The following is a 16394-nucleotide window of genomic DNA, read 5'->3' as shown; positions in this document are numbered from 1 at the left end:
TTCGTATCTTAAATCATTCTTGAGGCACATTGAAGACTTAAATGCCTGCTTAAGTGAAAATGAAAGAAAACGTACTAAATAATTGCAACACAAACACTGACTTAATCAGTTTTAACGCAAAAGAAGAGAAGAAGCGGGCCGCTAGGGTGGAAAAAAGAAGAGCTGCTCAGGAAGCAGCAAATGCATCAACCTCTGAGAAAACAAATGCTAAACGTACAGAGAAAGAGTAGGAAAACTGGGAATGCTCAAGTCAAGTGTATTCACTGCTGGTTATCGTGTAGTTTGCCGTTACTGGTAGATAGTGTTTTTATAAGCTGTAAAGCAGACCTCACATTTCCTGTAATTTATCTAACATTTAACAGCTTATATAACTAGATAACCTTTGGTTAGTACTTTGATTGATAAATCTTCTCCCTTTGTTTGAGAGGCAGTGGTGTAGTAAGAATTATGTTTCTGGACTTCTCTAGCACCTTCAACACCATCCAACCTCTGCTCCTTAGGGACAAGCTGACAGAGATGAGAGTAGATTCATACCTGGTGGCATGGATCGTGGACTATCTTACAGACAGACCTCAATATGTGCATCTCGCGAACTGCAGGTCTGACATTGTGGTCAGCAGCACAGGAGCGCCTCAGGGGACTGTGCTTTCTCCAGTCCTGTTCAGCCTATATACGTCAGACTTCCAATATAACTCGGAGTCCTGTCACGTGCAAAAGTTCGCTGACGACACTGCTATCATGGGCTGCATCAGGAGCGGGTAGGAGGAGAAGTATAGGAACCTAATCAAGGATGCTCAGTGCAAGAGAGGACAGAGCCGACTATACTTCCTTAGAAGACTGGCGTCCTTCAACATCTGCAATAAGATGCTGCTGATGTTCTATCAGACGGTTATGATGAGCGTCCTCTTCTACGCAGTGGTGTGGTGGGGAGGCAGCATAAAGAAGAGGGACGCCTCACACCTGAACAAACTAGTGAGGAAGGCAGGCTCTATTGTAGGCACGGAGCTGGACAGTTTGACATCTGTGGCAGAGCGACGGGCGCTGAGCAGGTTCCTGTCAATCATGGAGAATCCACTGCATCCACTGAACAGGATCATCACCAGACAGAGGAGCAGCTTCAGCTACAAACTGCTGTCACTGTCCTGCTCCACTGACAGATCGTTCCCCCCCACACTATGCGACTCTTCAATTCCTCTTGGGGGGGTAAACGTTAACATTATACAATAATATTGTCTGTTATACCTGCATTTTTTAACTTGCACTTTCCTTTTTATCACTATTTAATTTATATTGTTTTTATTAGTATGCTGCTTCTGGAGTTTGTGAATTTCCCCTTGGTGATTAATAAAGTATCTATCTATCTATCTATCTATCTATCTATCTATCTATCTATCTATCTATCTATCTATCTATCTATTTGCTTTGCCAAAGAGTATAGAGTGGAGGTCATGTAGTCATAGTACTTGTAATGTAACTATGTACAGTAAATGCATTTATCATGTTGTTTAGTATTATAGCATTTATATTGTTGTTCCTAGACCATTATGAAACATGCATTTCTTTTTACATTTTTTCAGTTTTTTTGCCTTTAGAAGTTTTTTAAGTGCAATATTTTGGTTTCAAATGATAAAAGAGTGTGCATGTATGTTAATGGAGTGGTTGCCAAGTTTTGAGAGCATTATGAAACTGGAGGCAGATGGCAGTCAATGGACAAAGATTAGGAGGTGTGTAAAACAGAGAAAGGTAATATATAGTGTGGCAGTAGGGGGCGCTAGTGCTCCCTTGAACTCTCAGGTACAACTCCAGACACCGGATAAATGTCCAAGACTCTTTATTATTTTTCACAGTGCACCAAGCACCCTTCCACACTACTCATAAATCATTAAATCACACAATAAACTCTCCTCCTCGCCCAGACACTTGCTCCTCTACGTCCCAGCTCAGCTCAGTATCTGGAATGAGCCATCATCCTTTTATACTTCCTGACCCGGAGGTGTTCCTGTCCCCACAGTCCACAGTTCCTTATTCCTTCCAGGTCAGCGCAATCAGTTCTTCACTTCAACCCGGGAGCACATCATTCCTTCCCGTCATGTGACCGTGACGTACTCCCGGGTCATAAGGCATAAAAGAGTCCATAAGCCCCCCCCCCCTCAGCGACTCCTGCTGATCCCCAAGTTATCCAGCAGGGCTGTGTATAAATACTACAAAGTCCATAAGGCCCTGCTGGACCTCGGGGCACGATCCTGCTGTCGGGAGAGCTCCTCCTGGCGGCCTGGGGTTGAGGACCGGCATGAGAAGCCGGCAGTCCTCCACAATAGTTAAGCTATAAGGTTTCTCAATGTTTAATCCTACTCATGGGAGCCTCCGTCCAAGGAGACAACATTCTAGAGAGGTGATAGCGTCTTCTGTTAATTGAGATTAAGATTATTAAACATCTAGATATATGGTATAGAATTGGACGGTCTCACACTTTTGTCCTGTGGGAGATTGTATGACAAACTTAAAATGTAATCCATTGAGGAAGATTCTGAGGGTCAGTGTGAAAGTAGGATCAACACCATAATTAGAGGTGTACCTTATGAAAGAGGATCTTAATTCTTACATTTTTACTGTGAAAGTTAGAACTAAGCATGGGAAGAGGTCACTAATAGGCTACAAGTAGAAGCCAAAGCAAAGATGTGGTTATATGAAAACACTGAATTTATAGAGAGATATGTTATGATAAGCTAAAAACTGAGAACAAAGAACATTTTTGCTTGTACAGTATGTTTAAAAAAGATAGGGATTGCACACAAAAATGATCAAAATATATATTCAAACTCAATTCATTAAAGATTTACACCAGAATACATTGAACCATTATATTAAAAATAGGATTGGACAAACCTTGGTGATTTTACTTCAGTGATATGAACTTTTAGTACTGGTACAAAAAGACTAAAATACAAGGTACACTAGAAAATATACATCCAGTATGACATATAAGGACAATGAGCACATGTTTGGGTATAATAATGATTTTCGTTCAGCACTTAATATAAACATATTACTGTAGTTGTGCATGATTTTGGAGTTGTAATAAACTTGTCACTTTTCACAACAATTTGAAAATGACATGGACACCCCAGCACCACCGTTTGTTTATTCTTTTTAACTGTGGTTGCCAATCAAGTGATTCACATAGAGTGACATCTTATGTCACATCAATGACATTACATATTTTGAATTGAATCCTCATCAACTATTCTTGCACCCATTTTAATTACTTTTTTATATGCATATTTTGACTCCTAGCTAAGATTCTTTATTTCTTGATTTTTTTCCTGAAGTCTTGATTTTAGTTGCACAATCATTTTGACTTCCTGGTTACCACATGGTTTGTGTTTGTTCACTTCTTTTTGCTAAATCCCTTTGTCTTTATGTCCTGGTTTAATCAGCTACATTATCAGGAAAGATCTGAAGAAACTGAGTTTTTTAGTTTAATTGGTCACACTACAGAAGTATTTAAAATAAGAAAGAAAATAAAAAGGCAAAAGGACAAGGCTAGTTTAAATCAATTTCACAAAATAGTAAAATGGAAGCAATGGAAATGACCGAAATTTAACAATGATGTTTAAAAGGCCATGCAAAACCTTTGGTTGGTGACAAATTCCTCATTTTCTTATGGAACACGACCTTTTTGCAAATACTGTTGAATGCAGTTGTGTTTGAATTTTTGTGTATTTTTGTATTTTATTATTATTATTTATGTAACTAATCATTTGGCAGGTACGCAGATGCATAGAGGTAGTAGTGCAATCAGATACCACACCATTTTCTAAAATAATTGCTTCTGCCATCTTCTGGACTTGGGTGGTGAAGTGGTTGCCTTGCAACTGGGGTTTAAGTCTTTGTTGCTCCCTGTGTGGAGTTTGTATGTTCTTCTGCTACCCAAGACTTTCCTCCAGGTGTTACAGTTTCCTTCCACAGTCCAAAGACATGGAGTTTAATTGAACTGTCATTGTTAGTTGTGCTTGGGTATTCAACCAGCATTGTGGTAGTGCCTTGTTCTTCGGCTAGTTCCTGTCTTGTGCTTAATGTTTGCTGGGATAAGCTACACCTTCTCCTCAACCCTGCTCTGGATAATCAGGTTTGGAAAATGAATGCTCTTCAGCTCTTTTATTAAAATTTCATATGTGCTTCTAAATTCTTTAAGTATTTCTTAACCAGACATGTTGCTTTGCTATCAATACTTTTATCAACAATCAGCATCGTCAGTTCCCACTCATCTCTCATCTCATCAAGATGTAGTTAACAGTAACAATACAAAATTGCTCATTTTCTGTATTGTTCTGTGGTATTCTTTATAACATTATCAGATTGTAATTTTTGGCTGATTCAGTAGACTGTTTCGTTAACCTGAATACTACGACTTAAATGTTTAAAGCATGCCTATGCATCAGTCTTCGGCATTTACAATAGTTGTACTTAATAGACTAAACCCATTTGTTTTCTGTTATCTGTTCTATCTTTGTGAGTTACTTAGCTTAAAACTGTGTCAAGCTGTTACTTGAAAAACACACATCTTGTAAAAGAGTATATTCTGGGTTGCAGAAAATATGCAGTACTGTAGGAGTGTCCTTCTTTATAACACATTTAAATGTCTGCATTACTAATGCATTTTGAATGACTTAGTATGCTAGTTTCAGGATCTTAGAGCTTCCAATTATTGCTCTTATGAATAAATGTGATTATTATTGCTTGCTTCAAAGCTTTCTTTGTTCTTGCATAGTTAGAACCTTTTAATAGTGTTTTAGTCTTATAAAGAATTTTCACAAAATTAGAAAATAAGTGAGAACATTTTGTTTTGCTTTATCAAAAAAGGCCTTACCAGTTATTTAAGATATATATTATAGAATATTTGAGTTGAATCTTTGCCTGACTGGGCAACAATTACACTATTTTTATTATATTGGTAACTGGAAAAAAATAAGCAAATATGTTCTTTTAACATTTATCTACTGGCACACCTTGGTTTTTACTAATAACACAACAAGCAAAGGAGTTTATGATTAGCAGTTTGCTGTTTAAAAGACGCTGACTTTATCGAAGCAACAGATCAAATGGTAAATTCAAAGGAATGGCTTTGCTGCAAGTTTTTACTTTTCTAATATGATCATTTTTCTTTGTGACGGCAGCTCAAAAATACATATTAATGGCAGTAGCTACCAAAGCTATATTTTAAAGCTTAAAACCTATGCAGTACATAAATAAACAACAAATGACTGATGCAAGCTCCTACACTGAATAAAATTTCTGCTGCTCCAAGCAATACACAGAAATCAGACAAAACACTGACGAGACCTCGGCAGGTAACTCAGGGCAGCCCATGATCCCCCATTCTCAGTTCTGTACAGTACATATGGCACCAGCCCCATCATTTCACACAGCCAAAGAGTTACAACTACTGTACCCACTCCTCATCCCTAGGCAGCTCATCTGCATGATGTAACTTGACTTTATGAATATTAGAATAATTTAAATGACTTAAATCTTAAAGCAAAAGGAAAACTGTAAAGGTCTTCTTAACATTATTTAGCAGTTTTGCACTTTTATTTCAATATTTTAACTGATACACAGCCCAGCACTCAATGCAATTGTAACAAGAAGCTGAACAGAACCATAACTTTCTATTCTAACCATAATTCATTAAAAAAAGATAATAAAACAGACAGAGTTTGTGCCCCTTTGTGTATCTTTGTTATCTTTCTGCACTTGAATCATCACATTAGTAATATAAAAATGTAGCTGTAGATATATGTACCATAACAAAACAGTACAGCTTACCTTAAACAGTTGCTACAATTATTTCCAGAGTTAGTATTAAAAACACTAAGCCTTCATAACTAAGCATGCCTCGTGTTGCCTTCACTCATATCTGTAAACTTCTCTTTTTCAGTCTATCTTCTTTCAAAAAAATGACAGCCAAGTTACAGGAACTTCTGTTTCCTCATATACAGTACACTTATTTTGGACTAGTCACATTTTGCATTTCCTGTGCAACGTCATATGCAAGTAAAGTTGATTAAATTTTATCATTCTGTCTGTCATGGTCAGTGCAGTATGTTATAGGTTAGAAGACAGGTGAAGAATAAACAAGTCAGTATATTTCACAAACTGCCACTCTATAAAACAGTACTCTAGTGTGACCAGCGGAGCAGTGTGCTAAAAATAATTTACAGCCATTTGTGGGTAGTACAGGTCTCACTCAGCTTCTCTTCCCTTGTGAAAACTGCAGATATAAAGGGTGTCACTTTTTCTAAAGCTATGAACCATGGACAGGACATTTAAGACCATCCTCCAAAATGATTAATTAAACTACATTTAAGAAGTGAAAAATTGTTGGAAGACTAGAAGGACAGCCATAATTTACGTGCAGAAACAGCTTGGAGAGCACACTATAGGACGCTGGACTGCAGTTGGTTTACTAGAGTTCATCTTGTTAAATCAGCACATGGGTCAGACAGACCTACTTGTCTCTTCTGTTATTTGGTCAGTTCATTTTTTGACCTGAAAGGCAAATCTATGTGTGTATTTATCCATCCTTCCTGTTGTTGCTTAAGTTTACTTTAGCTATCATAGAGTCACATCATCTGCATCAAGAATACATTTCAGTGTTCCATGTTCAGTGTTCCAGGATTACAAACAGTTTATTGTACATGACTTGCAGTGAACTATTTATTTATTTAAATTTTCATTTATTTATTTGAAGAAAATAACATGCATACAATCAAGCCAAACTTATACAACAAATGACTTCATAGTCAAACTAGAAAAAAAGAAGATAAGAAAAGAAAAAAACATCAGAAAGATAAAAAAAGAAAGGAGGAACAAAAAGAGACAAAATCTAACCTAACAGAATATAAGTGAGTTATTTAATGCTTATATTTATTTTATTACTTTATCCTTTTATCCAAAGTGAGTAACTTGACATGCATAGAACAAGAGATCACAATAAAACAAATGGAAATTCAAGGCAATGTGTAGGCGAGTGCAAAATTGGCTCAAACACAGGACACAAAGCCTTAAGGTGTGAGTAAGGAGTATTTTCAGAATGAGTTGATATTAAAAGTGGTGTCCATCAAGGGTCAGTGTGAGGGTCCCTACTCTTCTTAATGCAGATGAATGATCTAGAGAAGAATATAATCAATAATCAGATGGTTAAGTCTGCAGATGATACCAAACTAGATGTGTGTCATCAGCATAGCTGTGGTAGCTCACGTTGTAACCTGAGATAATCTGACCTAACTGAAACATACAGATTGAGAAGAGCAGCGGACCCAGGATAGAGCCTTGTGGAACACCATATGGGATATCATGTGTCTTTGAGTTGTGATTACCACAACTAACAAAGAATTTTCTCCCTGCTAGGTAGGATTCAAACCAATTTAGGTCACTGCCAGAGAGGCCCACCCATTGACTAAGGCGATTTCTAAGAATATTATGATCAGTGGTGTCAAATGCAGCACTCAGATCTAAGAGGATGAGAACAGATAAATGGCCTCTGTCTGCATTTACCTGCAAGTCATTTACTACTTTAACGAGTGCAGTTTCTGTGCTGTGATTTGTTCTGAAACCTGACTGAAATTTATCAAGAACAGCATGTTTATTGAGGTGATCATTTAACTGCATAATGACTGCCTTCTCTAGAATTTTACTTAAGAAGGGCAGGTTAGAGATGGGTCTAAAATTTTCAAGAGCTGAGGGGTCAAGATTATGTTTCTTAAGTAGGGGTTTAACTACAGCAGTCTTAAGACAGTCTGGGAAGACCCCCGTATCAAATGACGTATTTACTATGTCAAGAACATTATCAATTAGCACGCCCGATACTTCTTTGAAAAAACTTGTTGGTATTGGGTCAAGGATGCAGGTGGAGGGTTTCAGTTGAGAGATCATTCTATGTAAATCAGGTAAATCTATCCTGGTGAAAGAATTTAATTTTTTTTTTAAACAAATCCTGGGGCTCAGGAGGATCCGCAGTGTTAGGGAGATATACTATGTTATTTCTAATATCATTAATTTTTTGATTGAAAAACACAGCAATAGCCTCACAGGTTTCACTGGAAGTATTTTGGAGGCATTCCTTTGCATTACCTGGGTTTAGCAGACGATCAATCGTAGAAAATAAGACTCTGGGATTACTAGCATTGTTATTTATAATCTTAGAGAAATAGCAGCGCCTTTCAAGACGGACTGTGTTATTTTATTCTGTTATTTTAACCTTCAGTATCTCATAGCGGATAATCAGTTTAGTTTTCCTCCATTTACACTCAGCTCTACGACATGTTATCTTTAAATCAGACACTCTGGGTCTTCCATGCAACTATGTCAACAGCAGGCTCTCACTTTAGTATTAAATCTACATCTAAATCCCAAATCAATCAGTTTGTTAACCAACATGTGGGGCTGGATTGTATTAAAAGGTGTTGAGAAATCCATAAAGAGCAATTTTGTATGGATTTTGTTACTTCCAAGTGACCAAACTATAAGTTAAAAAGTGTTGCTGTAGCATCCTCCACACTCTTCTTTGCTCCATAAACAAATTGCTAGCAGTCAAGATAATCCTGGTTTTTGTTAAGTAGCTGTCTCTTAATTAACTTCTCAAAGTATTTCATAATATGGAGATTCCCTGTTCTGACCACTTAATAAATGTTTTTTGCTGTTTGTATTTTTCATTTGTTTCCATGGTTTCTATTTTGTTGTTGTCATGGCACTAAGCTTTGTTAAGAACATAACTTACATACTACACAACATGTTATATTTGGCTATTTGAGATCGAATCACGTGTCAATTGGCACCTGATATTTTCAAAAACAAAGGTTCTATTAAAGGACAATTCCTTCTTGAGAAGCCTTCTGTGAAGAATTCCCTTTGATTATAACAAGCATTGTTTGTAATGACTTTGAGCCTTTATTTGACCTTTAAACTTTGCCAAATCTTCTTTAGTGTTTTGATTCATACTTTGACTTCTCCCATTAATTGCCCTTAAAATTTTTAATCTCCATATCAATGTTATTTCCCAGATTGTATTCATCATGACACCTGTGTATTCTGTTTTCCTCCACTCCCCAAAAATGTGCATCTTAAGTGTAATCATACAATGGCACATTTGGTGAGAAATGAGACATTCATCAGGCCAACTAAACCAGAAAAGGACCTTCTTCTAGGGATGTGCAGAAGACACAACAGAATTAGATTCTTACTGTATTTGGACACCAGTGGACATAGCAAAGCAGACTGTACTGCCAAAACTAAATGTTTGCGGAAGATTGCTGGAGATCAGAATGGATCAGGAGATGAAGACATCGAGAGGAATCAAATTGGAGGAAGTGGTTTTCATCCTGTAAGGGAAGTGGCTTGTGTAAGGTTAACTAGTAACAGGAATAAGTTTGGGAAGGAAAGTGATCATTGAAAAAAATAAAGTACTTATTAATAATGACTAACTGTGCTACTAGTCTACAATGAGTTGAAATCTAAGAAATCAACATAGACCTAAGTGTATTCAGCATTAATGTTTGCAGTGCATCATCTATTGGAATGCATCTTGTAATGCATGTAGTAATAAAACGCATTAGATTATTCATCCAACTCTGCTTTTATGAATCCCATATCAAATGGCTTATAACAGTGACATAGCAACTGGACAGATTCACAGAAACACAAAAAAACACTGTATTAAGGTGGATTTCTGTCCGTCTGGCAGTTACACTCTGAAGGATGTATTCAGCATTATTGTTTGCAGTGCACCATTGGGTCAGGTCAGGTCAGGTTGGGGAGCATGCACTGGTTCAGCGTATTGCCGCAACCACCACACGACAAAACAGCTTGGATCCTGGTTGGCACCCCCAAGCAGACAAGTTGTTCAGTCCCACCCTCTGGAAATGACCATCTATCAGCCATGGCCAGGTGTTACATGAGCATCCCCTTGGACTGGTCCAACTGCTCATTTCAACAATGATGATTCTGTGAACTGGATCACTCTCAGGGAATCGCGCCATATGGCCATAGTGCCATAACTGACGCTCCCTCACAATGCAGGTAATGTGCCTCATTCAAGATTCCATGAGCAACCACTGATTCAACACAAAGTCAAATCTAGCGGTACCCAAGGATTCTCTGATGAGGCACTGGATTGCATCCATGTCCATCTATTTTCTAACCCGCCATATCCTAACACAGGGTCACAGGGGTCTGCTGGAGCCAATCCCAGCAAACACAGGGCGCAAGGCAGGAACAAACCCCGGGCAGGCCACCAACCCACCGCACGGCACACACACCAAGCACACACTAGGATCGCCAAGACACCTAATCTGCATGTCTTTGGGAGGAAACCGGAGCACCCGGAGGAAACCCACGCAGACACGGGGTGAACATGCAAACCCCATGCAGGGAGGACCAGGGAAGCAAACCCAGGTCTCCTTACTGCAAGGCAGCACCGCTACCACTGCACCACTGTGCCGCCCTCATAGCAAGACAGCAGTGCACCATTTATTGGAATGTATTTTGTAATATGTGTAGTAACAAAATGCATTGCATTTTTCATTCCAACAGAAGGCACATCACAGACATTAACACTGATTTTATGAATCCCGTACCAAATGACATATGACAGAGATGTAGCAACCGGACAGACACAAACATACACAGGCATTTGTCTTTTTGTTAAGGTGGATGATTATTATTGCTGTGGTCTTTATGTACATTTCCTTGAATATATTATTTTTTTTCTATGTTTTGTATTTTGTGTTGTCTACTTTAAATATTTGCATTATTTATGACTTACTATATTGACTCCTGCTTATACTCATCCCTACTATCCTTACAAAAAATAAAATATATTCCAATATATCAGAAAAATACGTGGACATGTCTTGTAATACAATGTTAAATTTATGTTGTTCAATTATATATACTGCTCAAAAGAATTAAAGGAACACTTTTTAATCAGAGTATAGCATAAAGTCAATGAAACTTATGGGATATTAATCTGGTCAGTTAAGTAGCAGAGGGGGTTGTTAATCAGTTTCAGCTGCTGTGGTGTTAATGAAATTAACAACAGATGCACTAGAGGGGCAACAATGAGATGACCCCCAAAACAGGAATGGTTTAACAGGTGGAGGCCACTGACATTTTTCCCTCCTCATCTTTTCTGACTGTTTCTTCACTAGTTTGCATTTGGCTACAGTCAGTGTCACTACTGGTAGCATGAGGCGATACCTGGACCCTACAGAGGTTGCACAGGTAGTCCAACTTCTCCAGGATGGCACATCAATACGTGTCATTGCCAGAAGGTTTGCTGTGTCTCCCTGCACAGTCTCAAGGGCATGGAGGAGATTCTAGGAGACAAGCAGTTACTCTAGAAGAGCTGGAGAGGGCCATAGAAGGTCCATAACCCATCAGTAGGACCAGTATCTGCTCCTTTGGGCAAGGAGGAACAGGATGAGCACTGCCAGAGCCCTACAAAATGACCTCCAGCAGGCCACTGGTGTGAATGTCTCTGACCAAACAATCAGAAACAGACTTCATGAGGGTTGCCTGAGGGCCCAAATGTCTACTGCGCCCTGTGCTCACTGCACAGCACCGGGAGCTCAATTGGCATTTGCCATAGAATACCAGAATTGGCAGGTCCACCACTGGCGTCCTGTGCTTTTCACAGATGAGAGCAGGTTCACCCTGAGTATATGTGAAAGACGTGAAAGGGTCAGGAGAAGCCGTGGAGAATATTATGCTGCCTGTAACATTGTTTAGCATGACTGGTTTGGTGGTGGGTCAGTGATGATCTTGGAGGCATATCCATGGAGCGACTCACAGACCTCTATAGGCTAGACAACGGCATCTTGACTGCCATTAGGTATCAGGATGAAATCCTTGGACCCATTGTCAGACCCTACGCTGGTGCAGTAGGTACTGGTTTCCTCCTAATGCACAACAATGCCCAGCCTCATGTGGCAAGAGTATGCAGGCAGTACCTGGAGGATGAAGGAATTGAAACAATTGAATGGCCTTCACGATCCCCTGACTTAAACCCAATAGAACATCTGTGGGACATTATGTTTCGGTCCATTAGGCGCCGCCAGGTTGCTCCTCAGACTGTACAACAGCTCAGGGATGCCCTCATACAGATCTGGGAGGAAATGCCACAAGACACCATTCGTCGTCTCATTAGGAGCATGCCCCGATGTTGTCAAGAATGCATACAAGCTCGTGGGGGCCACACAAGATACTGAAAAGCATTTTGAGTAGCAGAAATTAAATTTTTGAAAAAATGGACTAGCCTGCCACATCTTCATTTCACTCTGATTTTAGGGTGTCTACACAATTGAGCCCTCTGTAGGCAGAAAACGTTTATTTCCATTAAAAGACTTGGCATCCTTTTGTTCCTAAGACATTGCCCTGTCGTTATTTGTATAGATATCCAACTTCATATTGAGATCTGATGTATCTAATGTGTTTCTTTAAAGTGTTCCTTTAATTTTTGTGAGCAGTGTATATACAGTATATAGTTTCATGATTACACTTGGAATATGAAACATAGATTCCCCTTGATATATTTTGAACAAACATATTTATTAATACATTCTATATAAGACAAGCAATATATTGTATGTCAAAATGTTTGTTTCTGAATGATAATTAATGGTTTATGTTTCACCTTGAAAAACGTTAAATACTGGCTTCTCTAAGAATCCAATTTATTAGTGTTAGCACATGTAGGTTGTGATGTGTTCCATGCTGAAACATAGACAGTAAGCTTGTTTTTTTTTGACATTTCATAAAAAGTAAAAAAAAAAAAATGACAGTGATGTTAAAATTTACTAGTAATTTGTTAAATGTGTAATTCTTTGATATTAGATTCTATAGATAAATAAAATAGTACAGCATCTGTTTAGAAATGTTTCACTTAGTGGTAACTTAATATACAAAAATGACAAATATATATTAAAATATATTGAAATATTTGTAAACTCTGAAATATATATTATAACTAGAATTTACAGTATTGCAAAGTATATTTAGAAATACATTTCTCAAAAAACATTAAAGGAACACTTTTTAATCAGTATAGGATCAAGTCAATGAAACTTATGGGATATTAATCTGGTCAGTTAAGTAGCCGAGGGGGTTTTTAATCAGTTTCAGCTGCTTTGGTGTTAATGAAATTAACAACAGGTGCACTAGAGGGGCAACAATGAAACAACCATCATACTGGAATGGTTTAACAGATGGAGACCACTGACATTTTTCCCTCCTCATCTTTTCTGACTGTTTTTTCAGTAATTTATCATTTGGCTACAGTCAGTGTCACTGCTGGTAACATGAGGTGATTCCTGGACTCTACAGAGGTTGCACAGGTAGTCCAACTTCTCCGGGATGCCACATCAATATGTGTCATTGCCGGAAGGTTTGCTGAGTCTCCCGCCACAGTCTCAAGGGCATGGAGGAGATTCCAGGAGACAGGCAGTTACTCTAGGAGAGCTGTACAGGGCAGTAGAAGGTCCTTAACCCATTAGAAGGACCAGTATCTGCTACTTTGGGCAAGGACGAACAGTATGAGCAATGCCAGAGCCCTACAAAATGATCTCCAACAGGCCACTGGTGTGAATGTCGCTGACCAAAAAATCAGAAACAGACTTCATAAGTATGGCCTGAGAGCCCCATGTCCTCTAGTGGGCCTGTGCTCACTGCCCAGCACCATGGAGCTCGATTGCCATTTGCCATAGAATACCAGAATTGGCAGGTCCACCACTGGCACCCTATGCTTTTCACAGATGAGAGCACATTCACCCTAAGCACATGTGACAGACATCAAAGGGTCTGGAGAAGCTGTGGAGATAGTTATGCTGCCTTTAACATCATTCAGCATAACCGGTTTGGTGGAGGGTCAGTGATGGTCTGGGGAGGCATATCCATGGAGGGACTCTCAGACCTCTACAGGCTAGACAACGGCACCTTGACTGCCATTAGGTATTGGGATGAAATTGTTGAACCCATTGTCAGACCCTATGCTGGTGCAGTGGGTCCTGGGTTCCTGCTGGTGCATGACTAAGCCCGGCCTCATGTGGCAAGAGTATGTAGGCAGTTCCTGGAGGATGAAGAAATTGATTCCATTGACTGGCCCCCACGCTTGCCTGACCTAAATCCAATAGAACACCTCTGGGACATTATGTTTTGGTCCATCCAACAATGCCAGGTTGCACCTCAGACTGTCCAGGAGCTCAGTGATGCCCTGGTCCAGATCTGGGAGGAGATTCCCCAGGACACCATCCGTCGTCTCATGAGGACATACAAGCACATGGGGGCCATATAAACAACTGAGTACGATTTGGAGTTGCTGCAATGAAATTTCGGCAAAATGGACTAGCCTGCCACATCATTTTTTTTCACTTTGATTTTTGGGGTGTCTTTGAATTCATCCCTCTGTAGATTGATCATTTTAATTTCCATTAAACAATGTGGCATCCTTTCATTCCTAACACATTACCCAGTCCATATCAGTAGAGATATCCAGCATGATGTTTTTCCCACTGAGATCTGATGTGTTTTCAAAGTGTCCCTTTAATTTTTTTGAGCAGTTTATATTTTTACATTTTGGAAAATATATTGCAATAAACAAAAATTGCCATAATTTATATATTGTATTATATATTTCAATATTCTGCAAGATATTGTAATATATTTATTTTTTAAAATATATTGCATCATATTTTAAAATGCAATATATTCATATTGGTAGAAATTTATTTTTTTTAAATATATTTAAAATGTACTTTATTTTTCAAAGATCCAAGAGGACAGTGGGAAAAGGATCTCTCACTCAATATATCAGAAAAGGAGTGGAAGGTAGCAATGAAGAGAATTCACTCAAGCTCCATATGCACAAAGCATACAATTATTCAACTCAGAATTATATATCAAGTACATCTCTCTCGCTTAAAATTGCCTAAAATGTTTCCAGGACAAGATCCAACCTGTGATCATTGCAATCAAGTTCCAGCCTCACTGGGTCACTTTTTCTGGGCCTGCACCAAATTAACATTATTCTGGACCAAAATGCCTTTCAGAGAGCCTTGGTGTCACAATACCTCCTAACCCATTAACAGCTGTGTTTGGTGTACTTCCTGAGGGGCTTAAAGTGGAGAAGGACAAACAAACTAATTACCTTTACTACACTATTGGCACTTAGACTTATCTTGCTCAACTGGAAAAATCCAAACTCTCCAGATAGTGGGTAACTGATATTTTATATTATTTGAAACTGGAAAAAATCAAATTCGTACTTAGAGAATCTGTGCAGAACTTTTTCAAAACCTGGCAGGATCTAATCAATAACATTTTAGAATAAGCTTTTAAAGCACTGAGGAAGCAGATTCTCTCCCCTTTTTTCCCTTTTTCTTCTTCTCCGTTTATCTTTATTCACTTATTAATTAATCTATTTACTTATTTTTACTAGTTTTAAGTTTTATTCTGCTGTCTTAGCTCTCTTTCTCAGGGGTGGGGGTGATTTGTTTTTGATCCTATTTTTGTAAAAAATAATTTATTTGTATGGAATGTTGTGTGATTTCAATAAAATCAATAAAAAAATAAGATACAAAAGAGATGCATAAACCCACTGTATAAAATTAAAAATGCAATAAACGTCAGATGTTAAGTAGGTATGAAATCACTTTTGTGCTTCCTTCACTGTGGACCCAATGTACTGTCTAAGATGCCAAAAATTTATAAGGGAGGAAACAAAACAGCAACAGCATATGTCTTCACCAATGTTCAATCAATGCCTATCAGGTTACTCTCTTTTGTGGTCAGCAACAATCAATTCCTTCCTGTTAAATTTTTTCTCCTGCGGTCTGGGAAAGGTTTTCCATTAGATATCATATAATGCTGTGTTGTTACTTCTGGGTATCAGGAACTGCAAATGGGTTTAACATCAGTTTATTAGGTTTTTGTATTCTGAAATTTGTTCCATAAAGGAATGTAAAAACTTCTCGCAAATACTGGATTGAATATTCTAACTGACTGGGGCTAATGCTATTTTGCTAGATTTAAAAACCTCAACAGACAGTCACGATTAGTAAACAAAATTGCTGAACCAGTTCAGGGCAAATGTTTATTCACTTTGTTTACATTTAGGAAAGTCGCATGTTATAAGTGATTTTACAAATTCCAGCAATTCAACAACAAAAACATTTATTTGTATAGCACATTTTCATACAAAAAGTAGCTCAAAGTGCTTTACATAATGAAGAATAGAAAAATAAAAGACAGTAAGAAAAATAAAATAAGTCAACATTAATTAACATAAAATAAGAGTAAGGTCCGATGGCCAGGGTGGACAGAAAAAACAAAAAAAACTCCAG

At 38.3% G+C, this 16394-nt stretch overlaps 1 protein-coding gene across 5 annotated transcripts in view; it reads right to left on the bottom strand.

Annotated features, from left to right (window-relative positions):
- Window positions 1–6064, bottom strand: part of LOC120539006 (myb-like protein X) — a 65974-nt gene extending 59910 nt beyond the window's left edge. For all 5 annotated transcript variants that reach the window (XM_039768678.1, XM_039768680.1, XM_039768679.1 and 2 more), the window contains exon 1: window positions 5827–6064. The gene's annotated coding sequence lies outside the window, so the exon portion shown is untranslated. The remainder of the gene's footprint in view (window positions 1–5826) is intronic.
- Between the last annotated feature and the right edge of the window lie 10330 nt (window positions 6065–16394).

This window comes from Polypterus senegalus, chromosome 11, assembly GCF_016835505.1.
Source record: "Polypterus senegalus isolate Bchr_013 chromosome 11, ASM1683550v1, whole genome shotgun sequence".
Lineage (NCBI taxonomy): Eukaryota > Metazoa > Chordata > Cladistia > Polypteriformes > Polypteridae > Polypterus > Polypterus senegalus.
This window is presented reverse-complemented; position numbering and strand designations above follow the sequence as displayed.